We start from the raw sequence: 22,126 nt of genomic DNA on the forward strand, positions 1-22,126 counted from the left end.
TATGCAAATCCATCCAGTCCGCATTTGAACTGGAATGACTTCACTCAGTATGTTGATGTTTCTCATTTGAATTAGAAGAGATGCTACTCTTGGCCATTCAGGGTCCAGTTTTGTGACAGCTTTCTCCTTATATTTAGTCAGTTTACAGTAACAAATTAAATTTAAAACTAAATTCCATTATCTTCAAAACAAAATGAAGTCCATTATTCTTACTCGGAACCACAGTTTAATCAGCAAAGACACCAAAGGTGAGCAAAAGGCAGTTTTTAAATATTTTTTTTAAAACTTTGGCATTGTCCCCATTAGTAAAATTAGTTTAAGATTCAGATCGCCCATTGGGAAGCCATATAGGCGATCAGATGGCAGTGTTCCTGGTGAAGAGGAGAAGGGGCGCACAGTGCAATGACAGCAAGGAGACGTAACAGGTAAGCTGATTTAAAGGGTCAGTTCACCCAATTTAGAACAAAAAATATTGGGGGAAAAAATGTGATTTTATTTGTCCAGGTTTTAAGATGCTGTATCTGTCTGAGATTTCTGCATCCACTCCAATACAATGGAGGTGAATGGAGTTTTGTTTGTGATGCAAGCGGCAATGAAAAATTACATTTAAAATGATCAATAAAAACATTTTCTCATCATGGCTAAATTATTTGTCAGTGCCTTCCAAAATGTATATGACCACTGGAAAAATGTGAGCGTTTTCTGATCTGCCATATGGTTAAGTTTTGGTCAAGATTAGGTAACTAAAACTAAGGTTAGGGAAAGATGGTTAAAATAAATAAATAAATACTAATGGTAGTGTCAAAGTCTGATGCGCTTCAACCTCACGCTACTTCTGCCTTTGCCATTACTGTCAGGGCCACCAGAGGTCGCTAGCCAAGGAACAACCAAAGCTGCTGTTCTGGTGAGAACAGTCTCAACTTTTCTGGAGCGATGTCCTTGTAAATTTGGATAATCCACAGACCTAATTGTAAACAGTATTTATGGTAGAAAATTGTTCCAATAGAAAAATGCTCACAGCAAGGACTGTGACCGAATCCTACCGAAAACTACCAATCAGCTACTGAGCTTGGCTGACAGAAAAGCCTTGAACATAACCCAGAGACTTCAGTTACATAGTAATTGGGAGGCAGAGACTCAGTGTGAGGTAAAATTTTAATAATTGCCTTTTTGGTAGCCATTAGTCTTAATAACTAGAAGCAAAGACTGATTTAATTAGCATGGTTGCTAGGCAACAGGTAACCCAGATGCTTTAGAGCAGGTTTTATTGCAGCCATAGTGTTTCCCTCACTGTTGACTTGAAAACACAGGGCTGAGGCCAGTACAAGTGTGAGGCTAAGGACATGATATAGACTGATGGTGTTGATGTAGAATGACTCAGTGAATGCTGGCTGTGGCAGATGGTAGCAAAGTCCTTTCATTTCATTTCAAGAGGATCCCAGAGGAAAGGAACTTTACAAAGATGTAATTTTAGTCCAGCCAGTTTCTCCTCGGCAGAACTGAGCTTGTCATCAATGTGACATTTTGTCTGTTTGCTTATGCTTCAATTGATCTTCTTATGTAACTTACCAATCTAACTTACAAACTTACATGTCTTGTCCTGTACATTGTCACCACGAGTGACCAAACAAATTTCTACAATGGAAAAGTGCATTGCTAACGTTTGTTTACAGGCTAATCAGCTGCTAATTACAGCTTAAAAACGTACCTTCAAATATCAGTATGGGTAGTTTAGCTGCTTGTATAGTCTTTACTCTTCAATACTATATAATAAGGAGTTTGGGAGAACTTCGGAGATAGCCAAGCCAGCTGTTTCATTCTACTTCCAGTCTTTATTAGCTTGATATCAGACAGACTTGTTAACTTGTTTCAGTCAACTCAATGGAGTGGGTGGATTCGAAGGTCACTACTCAGGCAGAGTCTTTATGCTAAGCTAGGCTAATTACCTCCCGGCTGTAGCTTCATAATTAACACACAGACTTAAGAGTGATATCAATCTTCTCATCTAAATCTAAAAAAGGCAAATAAGTATTTCCCAAATGTTCATTTATTCCTTTAACTGTAAATCACAAACTTTACTTTTTTGAACATTTTCAAACTGCCACTGCATTGTGTTAATGCTGAGTTCATGTCAAACCTAATTAGCTAGTCAGCTTCAGCTCATTAAACAGCTTAAATACGTACTTGCAAACGTCATTATGGTTATTTTAGATGCTGGTGTAGTCCTTACTCTTCAATTCACCTAAAAATACCAGTTTGGAAGTGGATTTAGGAAGAACAGCTCAGAAATCAGTAATCTCATAATAATTACATAATCTTCGGAGAAGATAAAGAAAAGCCAATTTTGATTAGAACAGTTTTCCTCTTGCTCCACTATATCATATCACGGTCAAACAAATTGCTCCAAAACAAACAGACAGAAAAAAACTAAATAGAGATTAAAAAAACCAATGCAATACATTTAATATATATACATATATACACCTAAAGGTGTAAGGCATCTGTCTGATTTCACAATTGTTGTTGTTGTGACCTTAATATATAAATGCAGCCCTATCTGACAGGTGGAAGGAAGCAGTTTGAGTGCCGGAGGGCAGAGAGACCCAACTTTTCCTCTCAGCTCGACTCAGATTGTCTGACAGCCTGGAAAAGAAAATGTTGTGATTCACAGTTCCTGCTCCTGACTTCTCATATTTCTGCCTGAGTTTAAGTGAGTCAAACAATTACCTCGTCCGGAAACTCATCAGCAGCACGCAGTTAGCTCTATTATTAAGCCCAAGAGGAAAGTGTTTTGAATGATGAAACATAGTAAGTGGAGGTACGAAATGAATTTAGGAATAATGGAATAATATTGAAATCACCTGGAAAAAATATAAAGCAGGCTTGCACAGTCTCATTCAGCATTGCAGATTCAAGAGCTGGTTCTGTGTGTAGGTGTGAATGTGTGTGTGACAGGTGTGATCACTGTTAGTGTCGGGTCATCTTGACTCTGGCACTCGACCACATCTGTGAAAGCTTGACATTCACACAGCAGTATTTTCAAAACACATTTTGCCGTCCACATAACATTTTTTAGAACCAACATTTTTAAATACATTTTTCTAAAGAGATCTGTTTTATGGAGGCTCTTGCAGAGCCGATGCTGGTACTGTAGAACCATCTCGACTCCTTTCTCCTCCTCACAAAGACCCTGTTCCTCCCTGAGGGATATAAATCACCAGTGAAGCTTCGTTTGATGCAGCTACTATGAGCAAGTATTCTGCACTGTACATGTGTGCAACTGTGCAATGAACACATTTCTGTTTTTAATTTTTGAAATATTTCTATGTTGGAGCTTTCTGCACATTTAAATTAGCCTACAGTAAAGATAATGGAGCTTGTATTGCTGAATGTGTGAACAGCCAAACAACATGAACACAACTTTACTGCAGTGGTGAAGTTGATGGAAAACCTGATCAACATTAATCTATAGTGTCTACAACCAGGGCAAATGCACAATCTTTAGGGTTTGATCACACTCCATACAAATGGGTATTATATATGATAGAGAAAGCATTACAGATTAAGTTTATTTTGTTGTGCACTGCTTTTGACAATTGTTTGCATATTTTTAACCATAATGGTGTTTTTTTCATGTTTTAAAGGAAAATTATTTACTTTCTTTCCAAAAGTGAGACGAGAAGATCGATACTGCTCTCATGAGTTCTAAAGTCCAACTAACATTTGTTTGTTTTTTCCAGCACATACATCTGCACATTAAATTACATGTCCTGTGTTCTCCTTTGAGAAAAAAATCAAGGGGAAAATTTATATTTTACATTTAGTGGTTTTGGTTTATATTGTTTGGCCCCCTGTCTTTGTATTAACCAGTCCGAATGTCATTAATATGTCCACGTAGATGGGAAACTTGTTTTCATACAGCCAATGAAATTGATTTATTTCAGTTTGTATTTGCATGACGTCATGATATCTCCTTCTTATGTAACTTCTTACCAATCTAACTTACAAACTTACATGTCTTGTCCTGTACATTGGCTTGCAGAATGAGCGACCACGCAAACATCTACGAGGGAAAAGTGCACCGCTAACATCAGTTTGTAGGCTAGTCAGCTGCTAATTAGCTACGCAGCTACAGCTCATTAAACAGTTTAAAAACGTACATGCAAATATCATTATGGTTAGTGTAGATGCTGGTATAGTCTTTACTCTTCAAAACTATATAATAAGGAGTTTGGGAGAACTTTGGAGATAGCCAGGCTACCTGTTTTATTCTTCCAGTGTTTATGATAAGCTAGGCTAATCACCTCCCGGCTCTAACGCCATAATTAACACACAGAGTGATCGAGCTTCTCATGTAAATCTCGGGAAAAAAAGGACAAATAGGCGTATTTCTCAAATGCTGAGCTATTCCTTTAACTACAAATCACATACTTTACTTTGCTGTCGAACATTTTCCAAGCTGCCACTGCTTTGTATTAATTAGAGTTCATGTCAAACCATTCAAACCATACTTATGACCAGCTGAGTGGGAAAAACACGTCAAATTGTAATTCCGAGTCTGAGCTACTGGGAATTTATTTTTTTGTTTTGTTGCTGTTTTGCCTTTATTTGAGAGAGAGGAAAGATGGGTAGGGAGAGAAAGGGGTATGACATGCAACAAAGGTCCATAGCAAGATATCAGATATTTCTGATGGCTGCGATATCTCCCACTTGGCAGAAGGAATTGCAGAAGTGTCAACAAACTGTTTGCAACACGACTGCAAAGCATTGATGGCAGCTACATCTAAATAAAATCCAATATTAACACTAATAAAATTGATTCAACTAATTTAAAATGAACTACACAATTGTTTGGTTTCATTTATTAATAAATTGCTAATTTGCACTATTCATGGTGTGACTACAAGGTTAGCAGTAACCATCATGGAATAATGCACGAACAATCCCAAGTCGGAATAGCGGGAGGTTCTCATGAACGTCCCATTCTGCCGAGTGTTTCATCCATTGATCACACAGTTGGTAGTTTGATTTCCAGCTCTTCCTAACAGCATTGTGAAGTTTCCTTGAGCAAGACACAGAATCCCAACCTACTTCAATGAGCAGGTCAGCACCTTGTATAGGAGCTCTACCACCAACAGTAAGTGTGTGTGTGTGTGTGTGAGTTATTGTAAAACCTTTTGTGCACAGTATAAAGGTTCTATATAAATGCAGTCCATTTACCGTTAAATGCAGTCCATGTGCAGGGGCTTTATCAACAGTCCTCTAGTGGGACAATTGATTATGCAGCAGTAGGATGCATACATTTAGCACACATAAAACAGGGCACATAATACAACACTAAGACCAAAAAAACGTAAATACATAGTGAAAATACAGTCAGTTAAAAAGATTCATTAATGAATTACATCTGATGTAAATTGCTGTGAACATTGTAACAGTGAACATCGACAGTTGTCACTTTTAGTTTTTGTCAAGGATACAGTACAGTATGTTATTGCTGTTAATGGATATGCAAGCAGGGACTGTTTTAGAAAAATCTTACTTGCTTGTATACTAATGTGCTTTCAGACTTCAGAGTTCACTGCCAAATAGTAACCTTTTTAAATACAAGAAACAAATTAATTCACAGGATCTTTATCACAACATACACATTTTGCTTCTTGTTTGTCTTCCAGGTGTGATTTCCTGACACCACACTCAGCAGCTGAGTCTCATATTTCAGTATCAGGTAAAAACAAAAAAAAAAACAAAAAAAACAACCCACAAATATCACAAAAATGCAGCAAAAAGTATATACAAACATTTTTTTTTTTTACCTGATTAGTAAATCCTTTTCAAATTAAAAGAATTGTACCCTTTTGTTTATTTTGAAGAACACCCTCGACTGTCAGTAAAGTGGTGAATCAGTGGAGGGAGGAGGACATGAGAGAGACAGTGAAGAGGAACAATACCTGTGCTGGTGAATGGCGACCAGCAAACATCCCCATGGCAACCTCTCCCCCAATTCTCAGAATAATGGTGATGATGGTAAAAGAAAGAATAGACCGACCTGTTATACAATCTGTACTGTAAGATTGTACAGGAAAAATACATGCTAGATTCTTCTTTCCTGGTAAAGTTCAACTTCTACCTCTTTTTTCCTCTCCTTTCTTAGTCTCTCTCAGTCTGCACTTCATGTCTCAGCAAATTTAATTTTTATATGCAAGGGGAATACTGAGCTCAAATATCGTTCAGGGAATCTCAGTTAAAAACATCTAAAGTTTGTCACCAATATTTAACTGATAGGGACAGACAGACAGAGAGCGCAGGTCAGGACCTAACCTAAGCTTTTCCCGGTCTGTCAGAGATGTTTAAGCGACAGAGCATCATCCCTCTGGGAGTCCAGTGTTCGCCCAGGGCGTCTCCTGCTACTGGGACTCATGCAGGGTTTGTGTCAGATGGTGATTCAAGGAATGAGGACAGCAAAACACGTACAGAAATCAATAGGAGGTCTCACTGCACTACAGCCTGCTTCAGGTGATGAGTTCATAAACTAGAGGTGTCATGATTCACAAAGGCAGACTCAGAGAGGTGATTAAGAGGTAAGGAGTTTATTGTACAGTTCACCAGAGACTTGATGGGGTTGAGGGAAGGGAGCCAGAGGACGGAGACCCAGGGGTATAAGGAATGACCGAGGTCCAAGTCCAGAGGTGCGTGTGGCTGTGTGGCTGAAACCAAGCGAGGCTGACAGGCAGGCAATGTTGCTGAATCAGGCAGACAGACAGGAGGGCAGTGATCCTGAGCACAAGGAGAGCAAGGTTAGTACAAGCCAAAAATACAAGCAAACAAAGTTAGTAGAATATATTGTTTAGGAGCCGGGGACATGAAGTACCACATGGGTTGAGACAACAATTGGGTGATGAGAGGAAGGAAGACCAGGGTTGATATACTGCAGCGCTTGATTAGTGGATGAGTTGCAGGTGTGCAGCTTGGAGCAGGTGTGTTGGGTGATGAGTCAGGAGCCCGTGGAGAGAGGGAGTGCCACGCCCACAACACAGACACACATAGAGAAACAGACAGAGACAACAGAGAAACTCTAAGGAATCAATAATCAATAGTGTCGGCAGACTGTCAGATGATGATGACCTTTGGTCTAAATCTATAATATCTGCAATGCAGTTCCTAGAAATCAGTTGTCAATCAACAGCAGTCATCGCAGTACTTTTAAATAAAAACAAACCAAAAATTTAAAACACTTCTTGTGTTTCAGAGGAGTTTTTCTCACTAAATCTGATTAACAGTAATGTTACAAAATGATTGCCTTTAATGTCTCAAAATGTCTTGGTAAGTCTTAGTACATCCACACTAAACACTATTTTATGATCGCAAAGTCTTCTGACAAAATCAACATGAATACAGGTTGACTAAAAACACCTGTATGAAGTGATTGGCTACATTGAATTATCATCCGACTGCAGTTCCCCTCAGCTTTATGGAGCGTTTTAGCGTTTTTCAGCTCATTGTTTTGGTTGTATGGCCCGCAACTTTACTGTTTTGATTCATTCTCACTGTTCTCATATCGCCGTTTTCGGCCACAGCAGGCAGCTGTTTTCAACAAAAATCTCTGTTGAACACACTGTACACTACCTGTCCAGCACCACACAGCAAACAGACAAAGTTAGCAACTAGCTGGTGAACATAGTGGAGCATTTAGCAACTAAAGAGCCAAATATTTCCCTCAGGAGTTGGTGGAAACCAAAAACAGAGCAAAAAGATGACTAAATATTGGACTTACATTCACCAGGTGGCCAGAAACATGACTCCAAATGAATCATGATGCAGCTTTGTATCTGCTGGATGGACACATTCGCCATATCAGCTTTATAAGGTGATAATATGTCAACATTGTGTTCACAGCTTGTTTATTCAGCTGCCCCCAAATTGGCCAAATATCAGATTTTGTAGGTTTAACTTTACTGCCACACAGCCTATGGCCAGTTTTACATTTGCGTCCCCATTTTCCAAAACACTCTGTTTTACCCGTGCACACTAAAACATAAAGCTGGTGTTTCCAGATCAATGAAACTCTCAGGGGAATGTTGCAACACGCACCGTTTCTCCTGTAACACAGGAAGTCACTTACCGGCGCACTGCTGCTAACTGTACTAGGTGTTATTTTTTTTCCTGCCAGCTTTCCGCCAGCACTCCCTCTCATTGGCTAGTAGTCGTTGTTTCCGTTGGTTGGGTTGGTTAAGGTTAGGGTTAGGGTGGGGTTAGGGTTTGGGATAGCCAATCAGAGGCAGAGTAGGGTGGGGATTTGGTGGAAAGCAGGTGTGAAAAAAATAACGCCTGTACTAGCTGCCATTAGCTAATTACCTAATTTAGCATTTTAGCTGACTCTACCTGGACTGGGAGCTCGGAGTACCAGAGGAGTGTGATGAAGCCGGAGAGGAGCGAGTAAGTAACGTTACACATCATCCATCATATTGATACATCTGCGAGTGTTTGTTTTTGTGAAGTTGGGAGTTATTTATTCTCGTGTTTTGAACAATGAGACTTGTGTGACGTTATTGTTTGTTTGTTATTGTATTGTTGTTTGTTATTAAATTAACAAAATGTCTCCTTGCTGGTTGTTCCGACACATTCAGAATCATTACCGCTTTTGCTGTTAGCCGTTTGTGTCTTAGTGTGGATGTAGTCTTAATGTCAAATTCAATCCCAAGCAATGGGGTGGACATAAAGACACATATCAGTTACATTTACAAACCCCTTCATTTCAGATGTTTGTTTTAAAACAATTCTGATTATACAGTTTCCCTCTATCAATCGTATGAGTGTGCTGCTCTCATAACCAAGAAGGCTGATTATCCATGCTATTCATGCTTTAATTCAGAGTTAATGCATGCCAGGTTTAAGAAGTATTGAAAAGAGTTAAAAAACAAGCCTATAAACTGCTTTTCAGTTACATCACTGCATTTCACAGTCCATATTTCATCTAGTTTCATTTGAATGTGATTTGAAAGGCTGAACATTTTTACTTTCTCATTATTTGCCAAGCGAGACACCTGACATTTTGTCCTGAACATGACTGTAATTCCTAATTCTGCTCAGAGCCTGTTCCTTACACATTTAGCACACATGGCACCAATCCAGTGTGACATTTCATTTTTTAAATGTGTCTACTTGAGCAGAGCCATTATGTGACATGGTTGGGTGTTTTATTTTTTTCATTTAATTTACCTGACCTTTATTTAAACAGCTTCTCTGTTGCAAGGTACTGAGTAGACTTTATTATCCCTGCAGAGAAATTTAGCAACAGTAAAAACAGGACTTACAAATGATAAAAAAAATAGATGCTGTGTGCTCACGCTCACACAGTTATTGATGAATACTCACTAAAAAACAAACTGATACAACACTGAACTGCTTTAAAGAAAGTATATAATTAAGTATGTTGAATAAAATAAAAAATCTTCCCAATACAACCCTTTTCTGAGAAATCTTACTAGAAAGTCAACTGCACACACAGTTCTAGGCAAAAACAAATCAAAACACTGGCTCTTCTGCCAATAGGGGGCGGTAGTGCCCCATAGGAAACACCTTTTGACTATTCAGTTGCTTTTGCTTATTGATAACAAAGGTATGGACATGTCCTATACATTCTTTGCAGATAGAAGAAACCATGCACCACATTCAAATATTCTAGTATCAACACTGGAAATAAATAGACAGATATCTGATATATTTAAGCTTTCCTTAATAACTGGGCCATGATTCATGGTAACAAAACCGTCAAGTGTTGAGGAATGTAAACTGGGTCAGATAAAACCAGTAAGATTTCCCCAGGTCATGTTGCTGGCGTTAGAGACATCTGGCTGTGATGACAAGTCATGATAACATGCCGTCCCATCCTTCAGGCACTTTCTCCATTCCTGACCATTAAACATACATTACAGAACAGCTTTCACACACGAGACTGACACATTTTCATGTTTTCATGACAGCAACCATCAAAGCTTCAGTATTTTGGAGGATTTAAAGCAGATTCACAGGTGGAATGTGAGCCACTGCAGCAGCAACAGCAGCATGACAGCGAGGCAGACTGATGTGCTGACAGATGCCCATCGAATTTAAACAGTCCAATGATCACAGACAAACACTACCTAACAGGCGTTGGATGGATGGCTTTGTGCAGGCTATGTGTGTGTGTGTGTTAAGATGATGTGTAGGTTCAACATCAAGTCAACCGAGCATAAAATATATCACATTATGCATGGTAATGTGCACCTGTAATGTGACAACATCAGCTGTTTGATGCTAAATGTTGAACAGGTTGAAGCATCAGTTCATACAGAAGTGGCCAAGCGAGCTCCAAATTATGTAAGAGTGTGATCTTTATGCTGAACTTAAACAGGATTTAAAAAACCAAGTGCATGTGCAACTTCAGGGGCTTTCAACCCGAGAATCTCCAACATCAGTGGAAGATATAAAAGCTTGGTGCTTGAGAGACGGCTATTACAAGTTGTTGGAATGTAAGAATGTAAGCACAGTGAGTAATAGGGAAAAGTACTCGCCAAAGTACTACTTAAACCATCCATCTATGTATAAATAAATAGTATTATTAAACAACAAATGTTACATGTTATATTATGTGAGTCACATTTTGCAGGTTCTGTTAGTATTTCTAGGGAACTATTTGTACATTGTCCATTAATCAGTTTGGCTGGCCCAGTTAAATCATTTAACATAGGCTTAAAGGAATACTTTGACATTTTGAGAAATACACTTATTTGCTTTCTTGCTGATAGTTTGATGAGAAAGATACCTTTCTCATATCTGTAAGGTAAATATGCAGCTTGAGGCAGCAGCTGGTTAACTTAGTTCAGCATAAAGACTGGAAACAGGGGGAAACAGCTAGCCTGGCTCTGTCCAAAGGTAACAAAATCTGCTAACCAGCACATCTAAAACTCAATAATTAACATGTTATATCTTGTATGTTCAATCTGTACAAATACTGAAGCGTGCCAGACTATGTCTTGACATCTATCCTCTCATTTCTTGAAATGGTGAATTATTCCTTTAACTTTTTAAAGCAGCAAAGCTTCAAAACTTTGACTTCATTCCTTCGTCTCTTATCCCTTGCCCTTTCATTGGGAGTCAGTTTAAATTCCCATTTTAACAATGCAGTCTTTTTAGCAAGTTTCCTACTCAACCAATGACATTACACACCCCCTTAGTAAAATAATTTACACACTAAGAATCACTGGGTTGAAAATGAATCCAGTGTGGGTCAATATAGTCCCAACACAATATTGAGTTAAGTTTCCCCAGTACCAATAGGTTGTTTTGACCCTGTGTTAGAAGTGTTTTCTAGTTAGTTTTCTACACATGGGTGTAATAAGTGTTATTGACCCATGCCGGAGCAATTGTTAACCCAGTGGTTTTGAAGCATTTACCTGTATGCAAAAAAGCTATAATCATACATTATAGCTGTACTTTTGCCACAAGGGGGGCTAATTAGCGCTGGCTCTCTGGGTAGCTCCTGGTCTGCAGTCAGTTTCATTTCACACTGTTATGCCTGACGGGCCCCTACAGTTCGATATCACCATGGAGATACACTGACAACTAAATAATTACGGCCAAAGACATTGGAATTACTTGACCTTCGACATAAAGAAAGGAAAGGCCTTGCCCCGGTTTTAATCTGTTATTGTTTTGACCTATAGATTGAAGCTACACAACCTGACAGTCGGCTGACAGGGAGACATACATCATATTATATAGTCATGTAAATGGTTGCACTTCACACACAACACCATTAAACCAATGTCACACAGCAACTGGCACCATTCGTAGCCTTTCACAACATTAAACAAATAAATCAAAGTGGAAGGTTGCATATTCTTTGTATTTTTTATTAATTTATTTTCACAAGTCACATGGACGACATAGAAACCGGAAAGAGCGCAAAATCATATAGTGTTTGTTACAGTGTTGCCCAATTTTGCTGTATTAGCCAGCAGGCTGATTTTTAACTGCAGTCCTTTTGTAAGATGTTTTAAAACTAAAGAAGTAACAGAAATACAAACACAGGCACTTTCAAGACAGGAAGCAGCAAAACACTGATGCAATACAAAGCAAAAAAGCACAAAAGAGCAATACTATTAATAACCGCATTTTGCACACATTAGCCATGCAGGACAGTGTTAAGCAATAAGACAAAGTATATTGTTATCAACCATAATATTAATATTTTTTAAATAAAATGTCAACAGAAATTGTTTGAAAGTTAGTTAATGATAGTTTCACATAATAAACACAGAGTTGTGAGCCACAACTGTAAAAAATATTAATGCCACATTATTAATTAAATGCTGGTAAAAACACCCATACTGTACATACCCAAGCCATGTGGTCTAACACATTTATAATAGAACTTTGTGCATGCAGTCAAGACTCGTATATGTAGCTGACTGATTTGAATTTGAGCTGAGCTGCTTTCCTGCAGCAGCACACTGAAATATTGATTCTCTTCCCCTATCAGAGCCTTTACACACAGATGTATAAATCCAGTGGGATCCAGTGAGACAGGCTTTGGTCTGTGGATGGGTTCTGGTTCAAAAATGTTGCTGAAAATAGTGCTGCTGAAGGGAATTTATCATTAGAATTTAATTAGGATTTGTGTGCTTTGGTATAAATATTTTCCCACTCCCATCAATGTTTCAGACCTATTCAGAGTCAGAGTTCTATATTTATATGACTGCATAAGATAAGAATTCCTGAAATAACACAGCTCTGAATGGTTTGTAAATTTATACACAAAGCAGTCAGAATAAAGTCATAATTATCCCTGTTCAAGGACTTCAGATTGGTTGGACTTCTAACCCCATCTGCTGGATAAAACTGGGTAAAACACTTCATTTACATACTGCAACGAGAGGGTTTTAATGTGGACTGCCATCTTTATGTGCCAACAATCAGGATATCTGACACACAGGCCAATATGACAAAGTCTGGAGGCCAAATGTGATGAGAGAAACATCTATATCACTGAAAGGGGTTGAGAAAAAAGGACGAACATGAATGCAGATAATGACAATAGAACTATTTGACACTGCTCTAGTACGTGCACTGGCTCAGAATCTGCATGATGCTGATTTATGGCTTTGTTGCACGAGCCTGGTGAAAGATTTACTACTAGATTTGCTTTGGAGAGAAGTCTGGTTTAAAAAAATTTGTTATTCTGGGGCACAGAGCAGAGTGGACATTTGCAACTAGCATGGAACAGCGTCTCACCCTGGTGCCAGAAACACCCCCTCGGTACCAAATGGACTTGTTTTTAGGAAGGAAGTCTCAGAAAAACAAGCACAACGCAAGACTTTTGACAATCCTTTGGTTCAGTGGCAGAAACATCAACCCAGAAATCTGTTTTTAGCGGACCTTTTAAATATAGTTTAAATGTCCTTTCCTTTTCTTTTTACATAACCCTTTAAGATGCATGTCTGTATGTGTTTATTATCATGCAATAAAATCAGCATTACCATTAAAATACCAGCCATTATAGCTAAATGTTTCTGACCAAAGAAACCGGAAAAAGCCTGTTTTCACATAACTATGATATAATGATGTAAGCTTTATTCAAACCTTATGGAGCCTGCAGAGCAATATACAGTTTTAACAACAGACAGCTCAGAAGGGTGTCCCAATTAAACACATTTACTGATGCTCCTCTTAATTTCTACAGTGAACAGCCTTTTGTATGGATGTTTGGAAGGTGTATTCCAGTTTTTATGATCTCTCTCAACTACCGCTGCCTCCTTCTTGTATTGACTTTTTCTGTTTCTCCCGCCTTGGCCTCCAATCCTCGTCTCTTGTTCCTTTGGCCTCTTGTAATTTTAAGGGAGATTCTCTGGTTTACCAGCATTCTCCATTCCCCACAGCGGCTCAGGCTGTGTGCCTCTTGTTATTTCCATCCAGTCACTTCACTCTGCCACATAACTTTACTGTGTCTCATATAAAAACATGCACAATGGCTCTCAGAGTCTCATTCTCGGGGCTGAGTGTTGTTGCTACCAAGGTACAATTTTATCAGCTGGAAAACACACGTTTTGTGGCATGTTAAAAAGGGGGACTACAGGGTTACAGTCTTGTTATTGTTGGCATTACCCAACAATACAATACAACATTTGATCTAAGCTGCATATAAGATGAAAGTGTAACCAGCTGATATGTGTGAATTATTTTCCTTTTGTAGATGTATGCCAAAACAAAGTGTCCCTGATATTCTCATTTTTTATGCATTTGCATAAAATACTCAAAATGAAAAGGTTGAAGCTACATTTTTGTCATGCATTATACTTAAAATAACATAAAACCAATATATGGGATAATTATGTGATTTTTAACATTATTATTCTGGTGGCATAAGTTGTTTGTAGTAAGATGAAAAAGTCCACATAAAAAGTAATGCATACTGATGTTTTCAGCTCATTCCTTTCAATATCTCTAGGTCGAATCTTTGAATAGCAGGGGTGCATTGCTGTATACCACAATGTTTTCTTTTAATACTACCACTGGGGGATGCCAAATTCATTCGCCAAGTGTCTTTAAAGGCCCTGACACACCGAGATGACATTCGGCCATCGGCCAGTGTCGGGCCGTTGGTGAGTGTCTGTAGCCCTAGTTTTGGCGGGCTGATAAGCTGCACTTATCTATCTATCTATCTATCTATCTATCTATCTATCTATCTATCTATCTATCTATCTATCTATCTATCTATCTATCTATCTATCTATCTATCTATCTATCTATATATATATATATATATATATATATAAAAACACTTGATCAGATGACTTTGTGTAATGTGAACATTGTGGCTAGTAGTGATGAACCCACAGAGAATTATCACCCAACTCCGTAGTTCCCCTCATCTCTATGGAGTGTTTTAGTGCCTTTCAGCTCATTGTTTTGGTTTTACTGCCCGCTACTTTACTGTTTTGGTTCACTCTCACTGCTCTCATCAACGTTGTTTCCAGCTGCAGCAGGCAGCTGCTTTCAGCAAAAAAAGCTCTGATAAACTGACTGTACGCTACCTACCCAGCACCAAACAGCAGACAGACAAAGTCACCAACTAGCAGGTAAACATTGTGCAGCATTTAGCAACCAAAAAGGAGTTGGTGGAGACCATAAAAAGAGCTAAAGGAGAGTGAATATTGAATAAATTCACCAGGAGGCCAGAAGCATGACTCAGAAGGTTCAATATAACAGCTTTATAAGGTGAAAATATGTTAATGTTGTGTTTAGTGCCTACACTGCCCCCAAGTGCCCAAAGAAATAAATTAATGCAGGTTTAAAACAGTACTAAAATGAAAAACAAAAAAACAAACTTACATAAGACCTACAGTCTTATCCAGACTGATTTTGAGGGTTAAAATCATTTTCAATTATCAAGTGAATCATTCAGTGATCGATGCCACATTGGAGTTAGTTGTGTTCTACCAGAGCAGGAACAGAGGTTACCTGAGCCACGAACAAGTGCTTGCCACAGCCATTTTACCATTCAGTAACGACAAACTAAGTGTAGATTTGGAATTGATGAGTCATAAATGGTACAGCCAGCATGTCAGCGAGTTGTAACGTGTTTGGTTTTGATCAATAGAACCTTGTTTAGAAGCATATGTGGTTTAGGAAAATAATTCACAGTGTAGTTTTTCTGTGTCAAGACAGATCATGTAAAAATGTCTATTGGATGAAGGATGAGCAGCTCATACGTGTTTCCATTGATTGTTTATGTTTATGTATTTGGCTGAGCAGAGCTCACGTGAAGGGAACTTTTTTTTGCCAAGTGAAGGTGACCTCAGAGAAGAGCCGAAGGATTATTCTCCTCTGTGAGGTGGAAACAAACGAAGGGCTTCCCATGTGAAAGCGGCAAGAGCCTATGTCCTAATTATACGGGAATGAGTTACGGCTGGAAAAGCTGAGCTCAGGCAGGCAGGGTGAGATGGAGCAGAAGCGGCCATACTGTCGTGTGGCAACACTGAGGCCATTGACCTGACAGCTAGCAGGGCTTAGCTTCCTGCAGCTCCTGATTCAAAGCAGCAAGGCTCCGACACGGGACAGGGAGGTGAGACTTTAGCCGATTGGCCTGACAGGACCTGGAAAACCTTGCATGGGAACAATATAAGGTTGTGATGGAGTTAACAGCAGCTTCTGTGAGAAAGGTAAAAATCAGATGGGTTCAGTGTAGGGTCAAGTGTACCGCAGGGATCTCCCACCAAACCCTCCAGCAGTCAGTCCTGGAGCTGGAGTCTGGAAATGATGTAAGGCAACACAAAGACTCATTTGTGCCACTGTGCCACACAGCACCTCACATTGCCCTCCATATGCACCAGGCTCTCTGTGAGATTATGTTTCAGGAAAAATACCTTGCAGTGCAGAAACTGTTTCAATATGTATCTTCAAGGTCAAAGTTTTTTTGGACAGACTTCAAAAACAGGGGATGGGGTTACATTAGGTTGCGACCATGTCACCAGCAGAGGTCAGGGACATAGGGACTTGGCGGTCCCTGCATTTCCGACAAAAGAGAAACCTGCCTGGTGTGCTTAAGTAGAGCCAGCTGCTTGAGCCAACGCTGGTCTATAATTCTTTTGGCAGCTCTACAATGAATCAATCAATCAGGCCAAACTTGGACTAATGTCACAGAGATGGAGACTATCATGTCCCCTGCTACACATGGAACTGCCATGATATGATGATTAAGCTTGTATAATACACCTCTCATTGTCATCTCTTGTCATTCTCATCTCTTTTCATTGCCCAGTTTTTTCATCTTCAAGATCACATTAAAGCAGTATTACTTGATTTTTTTTTTGGCAACTCAGGGGCTGCAGAACAAGCTGTAACCACAACATGGACATATTATCAATTTATAAAGTCGTTATGGGGAACATGTTAGCAAACTGTTGCTTTTTCACACGTCCAGCAGACACGGAGCAACATTAACATTCATTTGAGTTTCTGTTCTGTACACCTGACAAATGTAAGTCCAGTATTCACTCTCCTTTTCGCTCTGTTTTGGTTTACAACAACTCCTGAGAGAAATATGCCTCCTTAGCTGCTAAAAGCTCCACTATGTTCACCAGCACGTCGTTAACTTTGTCTGGCTGCTGTTTGGTGCTGAGCAAGTGGGTACAGTGAGTTTATGAGAGCTTTTTTTGCTGAAAACAGCTGCCTGCTGTGTCTGGAAATAACGCTGATGAAAAGCGGTGCAAGTTAACCAAAACAGTAAAGTTGTGGGCTGTACAACATAAACAACGAGCTGAAAGATGCTAAAACACGCTGAGGGTAACTGCAGCGTCAGGTGATAATTGTCAACCGACACCTTTCACATTACATGTAGTGATTTGATATATTGTTAATATAAAACAAAATATTAGAACAGCTTTAAAATCCCATGGACATACTGCATGTGAAAGTGTTTGACCACTTGCATTTGACCCTGTCTCCCTTATGTCTGAATATTATTATATTATTATATACAGTAACTCCACCTGTCAGCGCCACACCTGGTGATTAAAAAACCATCCATATTGTTTGAACCAAGAGGTTAACAGGTACTGACCCTTAATGAATAACTCACCTCTCAGGTTGTCTGTGTCTGATCAGTGTGCACTGATGACCAGCTGTGTGTTTTTGAGTCATCTTCTTCTTGGAGTAGAGCCACTCATCTGGTTAGAGTGCTGCAGCTGTTTCTGAAGAAGAGGCGAGGGAAGGCTCGTCTATCATCTCTCCTACTTAACATCCAATACTTAACTGAAATGCGGAGGTGACACAGCGCAGGTAGCTAAATGCATATACAGTATCTATACACTGACAACTGGCCTGGAAGCAATTAGATACAACCACTTTTCTTTAGAATTGAGGGTCTAAGGAGAGAAGGTATCATGTGCTGTGTAGATTGTAAAGCCCTTTGAGGCTGTGAAGACTTTATTTGACTCTTGTTATTTTTAATGAGTGGCTTTTTGTTTCCAGATACTTTTCTAAGTAGGTTTTTGAGTTAGTTAGATCCCTTAAAGCCTCCGTAGTCAATATTTTTCAATTAGCATAAATGTGTTCATGTGAAAGGTGTCGCTCGTAGTGACAAACCCACATATAAAATCATCCAACTCTGCGGTTTCCTTCAGCTCTATGAAGCTTTATAGCATACTTCTGGCCCACATCTTAAATGTTTTGGTTCACTCTCACTGCTCTCATCAGCTCTAAAAACCCACTGTATGCTGTCTGCCCAGCAGCAAACTGCAGACAGCCAAAGTTAGCAACTAGCTGGTGAACAAAGTGATGCATTTTGAAGCTAATGAGCCTGAATTTTTTTCTCAGGAGTTGGTGGAGACCAAAGCAGAGTTAAAAATAGTGACTATTGGACTTACATTCATCAGGTGGCCAGAAACATAAATGATAATGATGCTCTGTGTCTGCTGCAATGTGTAATTAAGCAACCGTTTGCCAACAAATTTGCAAATTAAAAATGTGATATATGTCACTGTGTTCACAGCTTGTTTCCACTGCCCACAAGTGACCCAAAATTCAATTATTGCAGGTTTAAGATGAAGCTGCTTATTTTTTTCCACACAGTTTGTGGTGTTGCAGCCTGAATGTACAGCACACTTACAACTGGCAACTGATTACATTTAAATTGGTTTTTCTAAGTATATTTATACTTACATAAAAATTCTGTTAACTAAAAGTGCTTCTTCTCTGGTATATCTTGGTAGTCACATACGTACATACCAGCACACTTATCTTTACCATGCATGCATAAATGTGCAAATAAATATGCACACACACACACACACACACACACACACACACACACACACACACACACACACACACACACACCTAAATACGTAGAGTCGACACACACCTTCTGAACTATTCACCATCAGTCTTTGTCGAGGTTCAAAGATGTTGAAACCATGTTGAGTAGATTTCATTATGAAAACTGCTGATCAATCTTCTGTTATTACATTTGCATGGTTTAAAGTAAAGACTTCTCTTTTTACTGTATTGGTCTACTGCTTGTCAATACAGGTAGTTGTTGTTTGCATTGAAAATACAAATGATTGGGTTTCTGTGTCTGGTGTTCTTTGGCAGGTACAGTTTGGAAAACCTAAATAATCTTTTAGAAGAAAAAGACTGAGAAGAAAAAAAGGTTTGCTCCAACTGTGGTTAAAATCTTGATCTGCTTAAGATAATTAGGGTCATTTACATAACAATTCAGTTCATCAAAGTATTGGTGTAAATGGTTAAGACTGACTATTCATTGAGCATGTAATCATATTCACTGTTTCATTTTTGGTTACCATGATGTTACTTTTTTGCCCAGGTGTTCCATTTAAAATATATGTAATAAAATAAAAATAAAACACAGAATTTTTTCCATAGTGGTCATCATGGGACCAACCTTCAAAATTGAAAACATCTTACAGATTGTACTTTCTCATGTCCTTCTTTTATTGCTTTTCCAGTCATTTTTAAGTATGTCTGTTAATTTTGTGAATTTAATGCGTCACTCACATTCTTTTGTGGATTGGTAAAAGGGCAGCGGACTTCACGTTGGAAGCGGACAGTGTTTTTCCATGGCACGTGCAGGACGTCCAGGAAATGTCTGGCTGCAGCTGCAGTAACAACACGGCGCGGTCTGTGGCCTCTCTGCTCTGCAGGAGCCTGTGCAGGGCTACGACTGTTTTCAAACCTGCCGAGACCTTCTCCACAGGTACATGCTGTGATGTTTAATGTGAACCGCTGTCATTTCTGCTCTCAGTGCAAAAACACATCTATAGGAGGGAAGTGGTGCTGCCGGTGGTAGCTGTCAGAGTGTGATGATCTGTAGAAAATGAAAAAGGCACATTCTGTCCAAATGTGTGGCTGTCTGCAGGGTAAATGCAATTTTTTATTTGCATGATGTTGGTTAACAGCCTTTTTCAAATTAGATTTTGTCTCTTACACCTCTTATCACACTAATGTGCAAGATTATAGCAATACAGTGTGTTTTAATAATATAAAAGCAGTTGATTAAAGCTTTACTGGGCAATGAATGGCAGTAACTCAACAAAAATACCCAGAACTCATGTAACATAACATGAAACAACTGCACTCCTGAAACATAATCACCCCCTCTTCTTATTGGTTGCACTGGGAAAGAGGTTCAACCATCTTTGGTGAGTTCTACTTTTTACAGAATCAAGATTCAAAGCTTTATTGTCATATGCACTAAGAGCAATACAATTCATAGCTTACTGTATTCTGATTGTCATCTTTTCTTTTACCTACAGTAATGTCACACTCTACCCACAATGCAGTGCAAAATCATCCGCCATATTGTTGGTGGTGCAAACAAACACTTCAAGAGGTGCCTTTTCGAGCATGCGAAGATGATAATGAGTTAATATTTATCCCTTTTTCGCAGTACATATGTCAACATGTCATCCGATTACATTTCTGTGCTCCCTCTTGATTAATAAAACATCTAAAATAAGCAAGTTCACTACATGTGTGCCTTTGTACATCAACAGGAAACGAAACTGTAGGATTTATGAATGAAGTTTGGTGAGTGAGCAAAAAACACAGCAATCACCGCTAATTAATGTCCTCTCTCATCCCACACTGCATCATCATTAGGTTGGTTTCTCATACAGACCCTCCTGGAGTTCAGGTTTAGTAGGCAACCCTAGTCCCTACAGTTTGCCTGGTGATGTTTGGTTAAATGGTCCTCACGAATGGCCACCAGCTGAGTTCAGAAATATTTACGTTTACCTCATGGACACTCCTGGTTAGTACATATCAAATTTACTTAAAGGAATCTCGAAATATGTCATTATTTGCTCATGCTATGTGTGGCTGATGTACTGATTACTCATAATGGTGTTGTTTAGAATTTGAAAATGTGAGTATACTACATTGTAACATGTTAGATACTTACACCTGTTCGAGTGTACTTGAATTGCATTTATTGCAAACTGTCCCGAAACTATTGATTAAGCTAACTGTGACCTCAATTTTTCTACACTTATGAATTTTAAAGGGGCACATTTAGCAGATAACTACTAAAATCATTAATCTGGCTGCTATTAAATTAATGGGTTTTACAGTCCATTTGTTATGCACTGGCACCATCAAAAATAGTAATATTTCAGTGATAACCTGCATGATAGTGCAATCTCAACGCTGATGACCTTTTTGTTTGCACTTCCGATTAGCCACCGTCCCCAAATACCCGTATGTGTGTGTGAAAGAATAGAAAGCAAAGTTAAAAAGGGAAGTTAGAACAGGAGAACACACAAAGAATGGATGAAAGAATATCACTTAGCTAAATAAAAAATGGCAAAATCTATGTATAATCCCAGTAGACAAATGGAAAACAAATGGCTGATGCTAGTTAATTAGTTAATTAATAATTACTATTGAATTCCCCGCTATTAAAGTAGTAGGAACTTTGTTACCAGTACTTATATCTACAAACAGGCAAAATTACATTGTGAATTGGGAAGAATTACCCTGAACGTTGCGGGCTGTAATCTAAAGCGTTACCAGTATTTCTTGTCTCATTATTATCTCCAACTGGAGGTCATACTTATTTTCCAGCACATCACCAGCTGACTGAAACAGTCTCCCCTTGAGATCCACACAGGTGACCAAGGACTTTTTGGGAGGAGTTTGACCTCAGCAGTCAGTCTGGGAACATCATCCATGAAAGCCCTTTCATCTCTGAGGGTTACCAGCCAGGAGACAGGCATTAGGCAGCTTGCAGAGTGACCCCAGGCTAGCATTCATCAGCTGTTGATTAGCAACGTGCACGCTGTGGGCTGTGAGATGTAATGATGAGCAGTCGTCTCCTGGCAGGTTTAATCAGTGACCTTTGACATCTGAAGAAGGACAGAGTTGTCCAAGCCTTTTATCACACCTGATGTACACTGAATGGGATGCTGCATGTAGGGAATACAAGGGTGCAATGATGAAGGGTGAAAAACAATATTGATAACTGAGAAATATTCTATTCTTTGGTCTATTTTTTATTTTATTTAATTCTTTACATTGACAATAGCCATTTTAGGATTCCAAATTGTTGGTCTGAATTCATGATCTT

General features: G+C 39.0%; 1 long non-coding RNA gene across 2 annotated transcripts; it reads left to right on the forward strand.

The window, feature by feature from the left end:
• Nucleotides 1-8,346: 8,346 nt before the first annotated feature.
• Nucleotides 8,347-20,518, forward strand: LOC122863143. 2 transcript variants are annotated; one of them, XR_006374925.1, is made up of 3 exons: nt 8,349-8,436; nt 19,135-19,192; nt 19,581-20,518. It is a non-coding gene; the product is annotated as an uncharacterized LOC122863143 (long non-coding RNA). The 2 variants fall into 2 exon arrangements; XR_006374926.1 differs by lacking the exon at nt 19,135-19,192 and having other exon boundaries at nt 8,347-8,436.
• The last annotated feature ends 1,608 nt before the right edge of the window (nt 20,519-22,126 follow it).

This window comes from Siniperca chuatsi, linkage group LG16, assembly GCF_020085105.1.
Source record: "Siniperca chuatsi isolate FFG_IHB_CAS linkage group LG16, ASM2008510v1, whole genome shotgun sequence".
NCBI lineage: Eukaryota > Metazoa > Chordata > Actinopteri > Centrarchiformes > Sinipercidae > Siniperca > Siniperca chuatsi.